Source organism: Octodon degus, unplaced genomic scaffold (genome assembly GCF_000260255.1).
Source record: "Octodon degus isolate 3935 unplaced genomic scaffold, OctDeg1.0 scaffold00130, whole genome shotgun sequence".
Taxonomy (NCBI): Eukaryota; Metazoa; Chordata; class Mammalia; order Rodentia; family Octodontidae; genus Octodon; species Octodon degus.
Genome location: NW_004524706.1, coordinates 7,446,529 through 7,460,496, shown reverse-complemented (window position 1 = coordinate 7,460,496; position 13,968 = coordinate 7,446,529).

Genomic DNA, 13,968 nt, shown 5'->3' with positions numbered 1-13,968 from the left:
TCCACTGAGCCATCTCCCCAGCCCCCAGGAATGTAATAATTAATAAGGCATTAAAAATGGTGCACATTTAGAAGACCAAGATGAGCGGTATTCAGCCATGGGTTTTGTATTACGCATTGCTATCCTCAGTGTAGCTGCTCAGATCAGATATCAGCATACAGAGTTAGTCAAGGTGAAAATTCTAAATGTTAACTCCTATTTTCAAAAACTTTGCCACTGCCTTTTACAAAGGCATTCCAGGGAATGTAAGAGTGTGCAAGCCACAGGGTCAGTGACTGATTCACTGAAGATGGTAGGGAGGACAGATGGAAAGGATTTTGATGGCCTTAAAGAAGAGTTCAACCAATGACTAAGTGCTTATCTCCAGATGGCTTTTTACAGGGGAAAACACACACTATTGCCATTGCAGTCAGACACTCTCCTATCGAACATACTATCTGTGCAATCTTTGGAAAATTGCTTAAGCAGCCTCAGTTTTCTCATGTATGAATTTCCAGGGGATGTCATTTGAATTAAGTGAGGTCCTATTCCTGTAGGCTTTATAAATAGTATACTAGTTTGGAACTATGGTACCCCATGAACAGTAGGTACAGATTGGATACATTTGCTTCATTGGAGAAAATTAATGCTGTCAAAGTGTTGGTTCATGGCATGGTGTCAGTTCTTGAAAGTTATATGTCAAAGCAAGCTCAGACTTCAGATCAGGGGGCTGGAGAGATGGCTTAGTGGAATAAGCGCTTCCCTGGCAAGTGCAAGGGCCTGAGTTCAATCCCCAGTTCGCAAAAAAAAAAAAAAGACTTCAGATCAGCTAGTTTACCAATACCTCACCCTTGGCTTGTCATCCACTTAGGTTTCAGCACTTAGGTTTGGCTCGGTTAGAATGTGTGTACTTTCTTCTATTAGCTTACTTGCTTAAGTTGTTTCTGTCACCTGAACTTCTGCACATTCTTCAGGACCCAAATCTGATGTCTTTTGCTTAGAGAAAGCTTTCTAAGCTTCTCTAGGGAGGCTTGGTTTTTCCTTCCTGTGTGAGTCCTAGCAGTTCATACATTACAGAAGTAGTAATATTGATTAGTACGTTTATAGCCCTTTGTGCCAGACACTTTTAAGTATTTTGACACATACTAACTCATTAATTCCAACAGTCTATGAAGTAATGTCACTGTCATGATGAGCTCTATTGTACTTCAAGAAAGCTGAGTAAAGCAGTTAGGTAAGGGTAGACTAGGATTTGAAGCAAGTTAGGTGGCTCCGGAGTCTCTTCTGCCTTCTCATTGTGCCACAGCACATATCACCCTTGGATAGTAAATTCTACGAGGATGTGAATCCTAAGGCCAGTATGGAACATAGAGTGGGAACCCAGTAGACCAAGGCCAGACACTGCAGAGCATGCCTCCCTGAACATGGCCACTCCACTGAGTGCTCCCTGGGCGTTAGGCATGGTTTGTGAAGCACAGCACCTTCCTGCCTTTCAGTATTTCCTTAAAGCAATAAATGAGGCAGTGTTATTACTGTTTGATGAAGGGGCCAGTATATCTGGCGAGCTTGACGGTGGCTGGTACAGAGTAGACATACAAATATTTCCTGGGTACTAGAAAGAAAGCTCTCAAGGGGCAGAAATTTTGTCCACTGTTCAGATTTATCATTGGCACTTGCAAGGGTCTGCTTTGAAAGGTGCTTATAAGTGTGTGTGTGTGTCACTTTAAACCAGTTTCTATAATTTTCCAGCTTTTTTAAAAAAAAAAATTTGTGTATTTTGTGCAGGGAATCATAACGCAACTCGGAATCATCGTGATCCTCCTGGTTTTAGCCTCCCCAGTGCAGGGATCCCTCCTGATTTCAGCCTCCCCAGTGCTGGGATTACAGGCGTGCGCCACCATGCCTGGTGTCAGTGGCTGGCTCAGTGTGCCTGGGGGTGGGGCTGGCACAGCATGTGGTGCCAGAGATAGAACTCCAGTCCCTGTGCTTACCTAAGCAGGTGTTTAGTCCACTGAGCTATCTCACTGGCCCCTCATTTTTCTAGCTTTATTAAGTTGTAATTGACAAACATGCATATATTTGAGGATGTAGCAATGATTTGATATGCACATATTTTTTGAAATGATTACTATAATCACGTTAGTGTCAGCACGTCCAGTGATACTGTTGAACTAGGATCTGAAGCCAATTTGGGCTAACTCCAAACCCATACTCTTAACACTACACATTGCTCCTCCAGTGACATTCCTGTAGGGTTTTTGTCTTTGTTTTGACAGGGTGTGTGTGCGCTGTGTAGTCCAGTTTGGCCTTGAACTTGCAGCAATCCTACCTCAGCCTCTCAGGTGCTGGAATTACAGGGGTACACCACCATGCCTGTTCCTGTAGGATTTTTTAAGTGTGCTTTTGCAAGGAGTAGCTGAGAATCAAATTCATGACCTTCCTCTTGCCAGGCAGGTGCTGTGCCACTGAGCTATATCCCCAGCCCCTGTGCATGTTATTATATCTAACTACTTCTAAGAAGGGAGCAAGGAAGATAATCTGCTCACTGGGGTGTCTTATCAGATTCAAAACCAGGGAAGCACCTAGAGCCCAGAGCTGACTTGTACTGCTTAACCTGAGGCCAGGGACACCCCCTCCTCATTGTAGACTGGCTTTTTCTATGCAATAGAAGCAGTGCTGCCAGTAGCACCCAGCTTCACCTACTGCAAACTCAGTAGCCAGAGAGAGGTGCTGATGTTCTCGCTGATCTAAGTTCAGAACTTCCGGGCCCTTCACACCTCTTAGAATGGCTACTGGGAAGAATGCACAGCAGGTGCTGGCTGGCAGTGATGTGCAGAAATGGGACCCTGTACGCTGTTGCTGAGAATGGGAAATGAGCCACTGCTGTCGAAAACACAATGGCAGTTCCTCAAACAGTGAAAAACAGAATTGCTGTATAACCTAGCAGTCCCCCTTCTGGGTATATCTCTAAAGAACTGAAAGTAGGACCTCAGCAATATATTTACACTGTGATTTTCACAGTAGCAGCTTTCACAATAACCAAGTGGCAGAAGCAACAACCGAAGTGTCCATATAGGGACGAATAGATGAACAAAATGTAGTATATACCTGTGACGGGACGTTCATCCTCAGGAAGGGAGGAAATTCTGCCCTCTGTCATGACATGGATGAACTTGGAGGGCATTCTAAATGCAATGAGCCAGTCACAGAAAGACAAGTGTGTTATGGTTCCACTTCTTAGAATATCAATGTCATAGAAACAAAAAGTAATAGGGTGGTTGCTGGGGGGGTGATGGGACTTGTTTAGTAAGTATTGGCTTGGCAAGATGAAGTTCTGGAGGTTGGTTGTGCGACAGTGTGCATGTGCTTAACTGTACACTTAAAAATGGTTAAGATGGTAAATTTTACATTGTATTTTCCACAACTGCAAAAGCCCAAGGACTGGTCCATTAGCCCACATGGGTCTAGTGTTTACCCTGAGGCCTGTCAACCAGGCTGGCATGGATTCCTGAAGGGGATTGGTTAGTTCCCATGGAAACGAGATGGCTGGAGTGGGGTGAAGTGATTCCTAGAAGGAGGCTGTGGGAGCTGGTGGGAGGGAGGGCAGCTGGATGGACTCGCAGTGGGTGTCCACTGTGGGCTTGCTGCCCGCCTGCAACAGCTCACTTTTTCTAGCAGCAGAGCTGAGCTAAGCTAATTCCAAAGTATATCTAAGTAGTACCTGCCATCATCATCATCACCAGCTACCTGCAATTACTCTTTATAAATGTATATAGCTCAGCAAAGTCTGTTATTGTTTTGGGGGGTTTCAGGGAAACTTGTTTCAAGACAGGGCTTATATAGCTCAGGCTGACTTGAATTCATTATGTAGTTCAGGATGGCCTAGAATGCACAGTGATCCTCCTGCCTCAGCCTCCTGACTACTGGGATTACAGGTGTGCATCCCCACACACCGAGCTCGCTCGCTTGCTCACTTGCTTTTTCCTTCCTTCCTTCCTTCCTTCCTCCCTTCCTTTTTTTTTTTCCTTTTGATATATGTTTATGATAAAATCTACATTCAGCTTGGGGAATTGGTGTGGATATATGTACCATATGATCACTTCTTTTTTTTTTTTTTTTAATTTATTTATTTGTGTGTGTGTGTGTGTGTGTGTGTGTGTGTGTGTGTGTGTGTGTGTGGCCAGCTCAGCCCACCAGGGGGCAGGGCTGGCTGGCATGTGGTGCTGGGGGATTGAACCGTGGTCCCTGTGCTTTGCTAAGCTTGTTCTAAGTAGGTGCTTTAGACCACTGAGCCATCTCACCAGCCCCATATGATCACTTCTATTCCTCTGTTCCTTTTCTCCTTTACCAGGGTTTTGACAAATCTATGTATGTCTTGCCAAAAAACCTTTGAAGTAGTTTGTACAAATGAAGAAACAAACTCAATAGTATTTATGTGATTAACATAGGGTCAGTGTTATTTCAGTCATAAGAGACTAAAAGCCAGTTTGAACTAATTTATATATAAAGGAGGATTTATTGGCTCCTGAGCTCCAAGGGGGAGACAGATATCTAAGTCCCCCCACCCCCATGCCCAAAGGGCTGCCGGCTGCAGCTGGGCAGGAATGACTGCACCATGGACTCAGACACTGCCTGCACTGTCTCTGCTTCGCCTCTCTCCTCTGCATGCAGACTTCACTTTTCTCTGCATGTGAGCCCACTTTCCTTAAATGGTTATTGCAAGCTTCCACACTTTGCATTTATATCTTTTCCCCACTTTGAAGAAGTGGCCCTACAGAGCAGCTTGAACAATCCCAGAAAAGACTGAGTTGATCTGAATTCAGTTGTTCCCCTTGGCTTTAGCAGGAAACCCCACCATCTAAGCATGTGGCAGATCCCTGGAGAAATGCATGACGACTGGGGAGTGGTTTTCTCCAAGCAGACAGGGGTGGTATTGATACCACAGGCCATACATCAGCTGTCCACAGCACTGCCTCATAAAGTAAATGGGAGATGAGGGAGAAGCCCAGGTCTTATGATGACAGCTTTTAGGGGCTCCTACCCTGCAGAAGAAAGTCCACACCTCTGCAAAGCTGCACATGTGCAGTTTAGAGGCTGGGATCAGGAACATGACTGAGGCCAACAGTTTTGCCTGTCGGACCTTCCTAGTTAACTTCATGGGACTTGAAGGATTTAGACTTCTATATAAACCTTTTTTAAAAACTCCTTGTACTAGGGATCAAGCCCTACAGAGCTATATTCCCAGCCTTTTTTTATTTTTTATTTTGAGACAGGGTCTTGCTAAATTGTCCAGGCTGGCTACAAATTTGCCATCCCTCTGTCTTACCTTCCCAACCAAGTAGGTGGAATTATGGGTGTGTGCCACTGTGCCTGGGATTAGACTTCTATATTAATGTTACTTGTGTGCCGGGGAGATAGCTTTAGTAGAATAAGTGCTTGCCTGGCAAGTGCAAGGTCCTGAGTTCAAGCCCCGGTTCTGGAAAAAAAAAAAAAGTTACTTGTGGATTCAGAAGTACCTCTGTCCTCCTGGGCATGGTGTTGCATGCCTGTAATCCCAGCAGTGGGGAGGCTGAAGTAAGAGAATCGCTGTGAGTCTAAGGCCAGCTTTGGCTACATAGTGAGACCCTGTCACAAACCAAAAGACAAAATGCTTGTATCCTCCCTCTATCTGCACAGTGAAGTAACAGGTGAGTTCCTGATGGCAGATGGAAATGCTAGTCCACCCTGTCCAAGTTTTTATGTAAATATAATTTTTCCTTCCCTCCCTCCTTTGTTTGCTTCCCTCCTTCTTGATTGATGGTATGATTATGTTGCTCAAGTTGGCCTTCAACTCTTAGGTTCAGTGGATTCTCCTGTCTCAGCCTTCCAAGGAGCTGAGACCCTTGGAATACACCACTGGATTCAAGTGCATTGAATCATTGAGCTAGAGTTGTAACAACAGGTGGTGTAACAGTTCTATCAAGATTAAGCGAGGCACCCAGAGCAGCAGAGTCACAGAACTGTGACCAGAACCTGGTCCCCTGACTACAAGACGTGTTCTTTGTACTTTGCTAGTAGTGTGTACTAGCTATTTGGAATGAGCTTTCAACAAAGTAACATTTTCTTTAGTTCCCTGGTAATAACTTAAAGACACATAGAGGACCTTGGGAGCCTAATCAAGTAAACAGATAAGAACTTTATAATTAGGAATGTCTGTTTCTGTCAATGCATTGAGCTGAATGTTCGCTGTTCAGCATTCTCACTGCTAGTGGTCCGAGAAGGTAAGTCTGTCCTCAGAGAGCTCAAGTCTTCAGTGCTGTTTCAGCAAAGGTGTACATATGTAATTGGGGTGTTCAGGGGACACCCATATGATGTCACCAGACCCCTCCAGACAAGTCTGGGAAGTTTTCTGGAGGAAATGTCACCTAAGGAAACATCAGAAAGGCTGTGAAAGGGCATGTTAGGAGAAAAAGCTGAAATGATCTAAAGGAGCCAGGTCACAGAGTGTCCATGAACCGTAATCCTAAAATAACTGCATCAGATGTATGTGCTGGTGAGATCACTAACTTGGAGAACAGCCCAGGACAGGTAATGTGTAAGCAGGCGGCACTTTCTCATGCAGCTTTGACTCAGTGATCCTCCTGTCTCAGTCTCCCCAGCATTGGGATTACAGGCATGCAAAGACAAAACTGGATGGCTCTGTCGAGGACAGGAAGGGGGTACACAGGAAGCCTTGAGGTTCTCACTGAGCATTTGGCCAGATGGGTCTGTGTCCTTTGGCCAAGATGCAGACATTGGGGGAAGAATAGTTTTGGGCTGAGAATGGGTTTGGTTTGGGACTTTCTGAGACTGAGGTATTTGCAGAGTGATCTAGTGGGAAGTACAGTAAGGAACTAGATCATCAGGTTGAACCCAGGTTGCATTCTGGTGGAGATAGAATCTCTCAGTCATCAGCACTGGTACTTGAAATTGCAGATTAGGTCACTAGAGCAGGGGCCATAAGGAGGAGAACCTCAGGGAGCATAGAGAACATTGCAAAGAGCTACAAGGGGAGTAGTTAGGGAAGAAATTGCAAAGGCCGTATTCAATAACAAATGAGAAATAGCTGTTAGACTGAGGCAGGAGGATTGCTAGTTCAAGACCAGCCTGGGCTACACACTTGGGGGCTAGCATGGATTATATAGTTATCTCTCAAAAATCCTGAAATCAACAAAATATCTTTTGGATTTTAGTGGCGATATTTTTGTAACTTTGGTTAAGGTTCAAAAGAGGGTTAGAAATTGAAGGCACATTTTGTGGCTTAAGGAGTAAGAGAGAAAGTGAAGATAGTGAGCGACTCTTCTTTGAAGTTACAAAAGGAAGGAGAAGCTTGTTTGCTGGAGGATGGTTTTGGGCTGAAGAAAGTTTGTTTATTTGCTTTTAGTGTTTGAGACAAGGTCTTACTGTGTATCCCAGTCTGGCCTTGAACTCATGGCAATAGTCCTGGCTCAGCCTCCCAAGTGTGCGCCACCACACCCAGCTCTTTTCTTTCTTGTTTTTAATCTTTATTTATTTATTTGGTACAGAGTCTCACGCATCTTTTTTTTTAAAATAAATTATTTATTTATGTGTGTGTGTGTGTGTGTGTGTGTGTGTGTGTGTGGCCAGCTCAGCCCACCAGGGGGCAGAGCTGGCTAGCATGTGGTGCTGGGGGATTGAACCGTCATCCCTGTGCTTTGCTAAGCTTTAGACCACTGAGCCATCTCACCAGCCCCCTCATGCACCTTTGATTTAGTGATCCTCCTGTCTCAGCCTCTTCAGCACTGGGATTACAGGCGTGCAGCACCACGCTGGGTTTCAGTGGCTGGCTCAGTGCTGGGCTGGCCCAGCATGCAGTACCAGGCGCTTAGACCACCAAGCTATCTCCTTGGCCTCTTTGCTTTATTTCAGAGGGATTTTTCACATGTTGTAATACCACCTGGAAGGAGCTAATGGTTCTGCTAGAAAGTTTCCACCTTCTGTGAAAGATACTGAAGATGACTGCATAAGCTCTTCTGGATGCTCTCTCCCTGTGAACTAGGTCCCCACCTCATCTCGTCTTGCGTTGGGCTTTCCTGTTTCTAGCACTAAGTTCTAGCCCCTGTTCCGCAGAAGGGGCACACATTCCAGTGTGGTGGTGTACCTCTCTAATCCCAGCACTCAGGAGGCTGAGGCAGAAGGATTGTTGCGAGCTTGAGGCCAGCCTGGACTCCATAGTGACACTCTGTCTCAAAACATAAATAAGGGGCCAAGGATTTAGTTCAGTGGCACAGTTCCTGTCTGGCAAGCGTGAAGTCCTGAGTTTGATTCCTGATACGCAAATAAATAAAAAAGAGGGAGCAAACCAAGATGATCAGTCACACCAGGTCTAGACCAGGTAAGAGATCCTGAGAAGGTGACATATAAAGAGATCTAGAGGCACTGCCTCCCACACAAAAACCTGCTACAAAGAACAGAAGAAAATGTAGGTGACACTTGATTGATGCTTCAGTAGTTCAAAAAGTGGTACATGAGTAACTTAGAAGCAGCAATCCTGCAAATAGAACCATCGGAGATAAGGATTAGGAGAAGATTAAAGATGTGGCTCCTGCAATAAGCTCTGGATGTCTGCAAGCGACGAATGCCAGGGTGAATGCAGTAGGCGAATTTAGTAAAGCAAACAAACTTCAGATGCTCTGCCAGAACACAGGAAACTGGAAAGACCTGGAAACAAGATAAAAGAGGAACTATGGAAGGCAGAACAATAAAAGATGAAAAAGTCTTAAGAAGTGAAAACTGAAGGCACTCTTGATTAATAACGCTAGAAAGAGTGAAGATGTGTTACACTTATGCCCTTTCTTAAGCTTTCTTAGTGCAGAAACCCATTCAACACCACCCTGTGGGAGGGGACTGAGTCCCCCCCCCCCGCCTCCCCACCCGTGTTGCACAAGGCAAGAATGGAACACAGATGTGCATAACATGTACAAATTGGCACAGGTAGAAGATGGGAAGCTTCTGAAGTGCTGGGCCATGCTGCCTCATGGTGTGATGTTGAAACCAAGTTAGCCTGGCCAGCAATCATTGGAATAATTTTTTATTGTCTCCCAAATGCCAAACTCCTGCTGCTGAGAAAGTATCAAAGAGCGAGACAGATTATGTCCATTTTAAATGGAGCTTAAGTTCTCATAGAATGAAGAAAAATATACAAGTGAACAAAGTAAGTCTTATGAAGAAAAACCTGAGGAACAAGGTAGTGTGTGCTGTGGCATGTTCCTAGGGCAAGCGGCTGCTAGGGAGCGATACTGGTAGATGGCATCTCTTGAATCAGCTGATGCAGAGCAGGGTCAGAGGTGCCGAGTGTGGGGTGGCCTTGGCATGGCCCTGGGCTGGAAGGAAGGCCAGGCAGTTCCAGCAGTGGGAGTGGGGGAGATTTGGGAAAGTGCCAATCAGTAGCTAGGGGCTAGCTCAGAGAGCCAGGGAGGCCATAGTAAGGACCTGGGATTTTATTCTAATTGCAACAGGATGACTTGAATATTTTTGGTTTGTGTATCAACAGAAGCATATGATCTGATTTGCGTGTTAAAAGACAAATGGGGGCAGGGGGATAGCTCAGCAGCAAAAGTGCCTGCCTGGCAAGCGCAAGATCCTGAGGTGGATCACTGGTACCAAAAGAAAAAAAAAAAAAAAAAAACGAGTCCACTGTTGTGTGGAAAATAGACTGTAAAGGTATAATAAATGAAACATGGGATGTGGAAGCACATTGTATGTACTATTATTAGACATGTAGACAGAAAACATTTTTTTGGTTTTTGTTTTGTTGTTTGAAACAGGGCCTCACTATGTAGCCCTAGCTGGCATTGAACTCACTCTCACTATGTTCTGCAGTTTTGAACTCATGGTGATCTTTTGCCTCAGCCTCCCAAGTGCTGGTATTATAGGAATGTGCCATGATATCTGGCTAGGAAAATATTTTGAAATGTATTTGTGGTTTAATTTTGGTTTTTTGTTTTTTGTTTGTTTTTAGGTCAGAATCTTGCCTATAGTCCAGGCTGGCCTCAAACTCAGATCCCCCTGCATCAGCCTCCTGAGTGCTGGGATTATAGGTGTACACCACCATGCCTACTTTATACTTTAATTTTTGTGGTATTGGGGACTGAACCCCAGGGTCTTTGTATTGAGCTTTATCCCTAACCCTTTTTGTTTTGAAATGTGGTCTCATTAAGTCATTAAATTGTCCAGGCTGGGTTTGAACTCCTGCCTTAATGAAGGGAATTCCAGGTGTGCACTACCACCCCTGGAATTTGTAAGTTTTATATTTTATTTTTTGAGACAGGGTCTTGCTATGCAGTCTAGACTAGCCTTGAACTCACTGTGTTCCCCACCCAGTCTTGAACTCATGGTGATCTTCTGTTTCAGCTCCCCAAGTGCTGGGGTCACAGGTGTGCGCAACTATCCCGGCTGGACTTTTTCTTTTCCACACTTACTCTTACAGCCTTGGGACTCTTATTCAACCAGAGGCTTTTACATTGCCTTTGAGAATTACAGTGTTTAGGTTTTTTTTTTAAGAATTATAGTGTTTTGGGGCTGGAGTGTAGCTCTGGTAGCACGTGTAATCCTTGAATTTAATCCCCAGGAGCAAAAACAATAACAAAGAATTGGCATTTTTATAGTAAGAATGCCAATAGAAAGAAAAAAAAAATATGTTTAGTTTTGCAGCTTCCAAACTAGGCTCAATGTGGACTCTTACAAGTCATTGGACTCTGTTATAACAAAATACCCCAAGCTAGGTAAAGGCTAACAGGCTGATTGAAAACTACTGTGAATGTTTAAGTTAAAAAGAAACTTACTACAGTAAAGGCATGTTGTCAAAAATGATGTGATTGCTGAGTGTGGTGGCACATGCCTGTAATCCAGCACTTGGGAGGCTAAGGCAAGAGGATTGCTTGTGAGCTTCAGGCCTCCAGGGCTACATAGAAAGGCTCTGTTTCAGAAAAGAAAAGAATGATGTGGTCAGTGTGTTTGAAGCAAGGGGAATATTTTAGGTATATTGTAGGAGTTTATAACAGTATTTTTGTTTGGTTTTTTGAGATATGTCTTGCTATGTGGTTCAGGCTGGTTCTGAACCCACCATATAGCCCAGGTTGGCCTTGAACTCCTGATGACCCGCCTCCCTCAGCCTTCCCAGCTCTGGAACTACAGGTGTGTACTATGACACCTGGCTGTCTTTTACTATAAAAAAATTTAAATGTAAATGTTCACTGTCTAGAACATGGCCCTGGCTTTGCTGGGCAGCTTCCGCTGGGCTCCAGTGAAAGCCTAATTGAGGATGATATTGCATTGACAAGAGCATGGCAGAGGATTGCGGGGCCAGAGAGGAAGCCAGCCAGGAGAGGCCAGCCTTGCTCTTAACTTTTTTTTTTTTTTTTTAAGAATACAAAATAGGGGCTGGTGAGATGACTCAGTGGTCTAGAGCACCTACTTAAAACAAGCTTAGCAAAGCACAGGGACCGCGGTTCAATCCCCCAGCATCACATGCCCACCCCGCCCCCAGGTGGGCGGAGCTGGCCACACACACACACACACACACACATAAATAAATAAAAATTTAAAAAAAAAAAGAAAAGAAAAAGAATACAAAATAGTGGAGGTTTTTTGTTTTGTTTTGCTTGTGGTACTAGGGATTGAACTCAGGACCCTGTGCTTGCCAGGCAGGCACTTATTCTACTGAGCTATCTTCCCCAGCCCCAAAATAGTGGGTTATTTGTTTCTGGTTTTTTTTGTTTTTTTTTAAATCTTATATCATTTCACAGCATTAGAAATGATACAAGATTTCACTAATGGGCCGGGGAGATGGCTCAGTGGAATAAGCGCTTCCCTGGCACGCGCAAGGGCTTGAGTTCAATCCCCAGTTCCGCAAAAAAAAAAAAAAAAAAAAAGATTTCACTTAAACGAAGTAATAGGGATTCAGCAATGGTTGCTATATTACGTGATGCGATCTTCAAATTAGTTGTTCACATTACCAGATATAGATGTGTAAAATTCATTTAAAGAAAAAAAATAACAAAGAAGTTATAAGAAAGTCAAAAGAGAGACAAAATCATGATAAAAAAAAAAAATTTTTAAGCATTAACTGTTCCTTTCAAAAGACCAGCAAAAATCAACAATACAATTATCCAAACTATTCTGCATATAAATATCTTTTTCCCTTTGTTCATTTGTCCTTTTCCTCATCCCAGTTTTTAGCCTTGCTCTTGTCTAGTGCTGCTCTGGCGTGAACTCAGCAGGTCCCTGAGAGCTACTCCATCCCTTCATCCCATCCTGAGCTGTGCCGCAGGGACCTAACCACCTGGCTGTAGGTCCCCTCTCAGGTCCCATCACCTCAGATGCTACAGTGGACCACACTCACAGCACAGGAACTGTTGGGGACACATTTGTGTCACAGCACAGGCATTTCTGCTGGTCACATGGCCTGCAGACCAAGAGCAGGGTTGCTTTGCAAGAGATCTGCTAAGAGGAACAAGAGAAGCAGAAGTGTGAAAGGAGCAGGAGTAGGAGGCAGCAAAGGTGGGGGGCTGCTTAGCCGCTCCATGGCTCTTAAGATCCTGGTTCTTGTCCCTCTTGAGGCCTAGTTGTCCCCTGCTCTTGGGTTAGTCTGTTTTGCTAAGCCAGTGAGTGGGGCATAGCACTACTTGGTGATTCAAGGACAGTGACAGGCAGCTGACAGGAAGAGGCCTTTAGTAGCACATAGGGAAGATGACAGTGACTGCAGCTCCTCAGCAGATGACCACACCACTCAGAGCCCATGGCTGCTTACCACTGTGGCCTGGCTGCTATAATGGCATTGGCCTACGGTTGGGTTGTGTTCTGTGCATCTTAGAGTCTAAATTGATATTGTCCATGTCGCCCTCACAATCACAGCCCGCTCACCATGCTCCAAGACTGGAGGATACATGCATGATAACACATGAAATCCTCATCCTGCTCCTATGAGCTGAGTACAGTGTACCCCCATTTTTCAGACGAAGAAGTGAGATCCAGAGGGAGTAAGTTACTTGCCCATGACCCACAGCTAATAAGTGGGGGAGATTTAGTTCAAATCTAAATGGAGTCCATGGGGCCGGGGAGATGGCTCAGTGGAATAAGCGCTTGCCTGGCAAACACAAGGGCCTGAGTTCAATCCCCGGTTCTGCAAAAAAAAAATAATAATAATAAATAAATGGTGGCACATGCCTGTAATCTTAGCACTTGAAGGCTGAGGCAAGAGGGTCACTGTGAGTTCAAGGCCAGCCTGAACTGCATAGCAAAACCCTGTGTCAAAAAGAAAAAAAAGGGAGATGGCTCAGTGGAATAAGTGCTTCCGTAGTAAGCTCAAGGGCCTGAGTTCAATCCCCAGTTCCGCAAAAGAAAAAAGAAAAAAAAAATTAAATTTAACCCATATCTAACATTGCAGTCCTGTCACATTTTGTTGAGCAAGGGTTTATTTATTTTTTTAAAAATGCATTCCTGGCGATAATCCAGTTTTATTTGTTTCTTGGAAGAAAGTGGACTTTGGTTCTTTTTTGTCTTTGCAGTGCTCAGACTGGAAGCCAGCACCTTACATGTTAGCCTCGAGCTCTACCGCTGAGCCGCACCCTTCCCCTAAGAACCCAGTTTCAACCACAGCCATGAGGAATCCTGAGCTTGGCCTTCTCCCTTCTAGGCTTGGGGTTCCTGCCAGAGTCTCGGGCTGGGTGGGCTTGGAGCTCAGCCTGCTCTGCCTGACCCACAGTCCCTGCCTCCTGCTTTGCCGGCCTGACAGACAAGCACGGGAAAGGGCTGGCAAGGCTGGTGCAGGTCTTGGCGGCAAAGCTGCTTGGGCGGCGGGAGGCCGGAGCCGCGCCCTGGCACCTGGCAGGCAGCCCAGCCACACTGTTGAGAAAATACCTGGTACAAAGGAGTACTACCGCCACGCTGGCCGCCTCCCCGTGTCCCTGTAGTTCTGCAGCTGAGGAACCTGACCTCCAGGCCAGACCA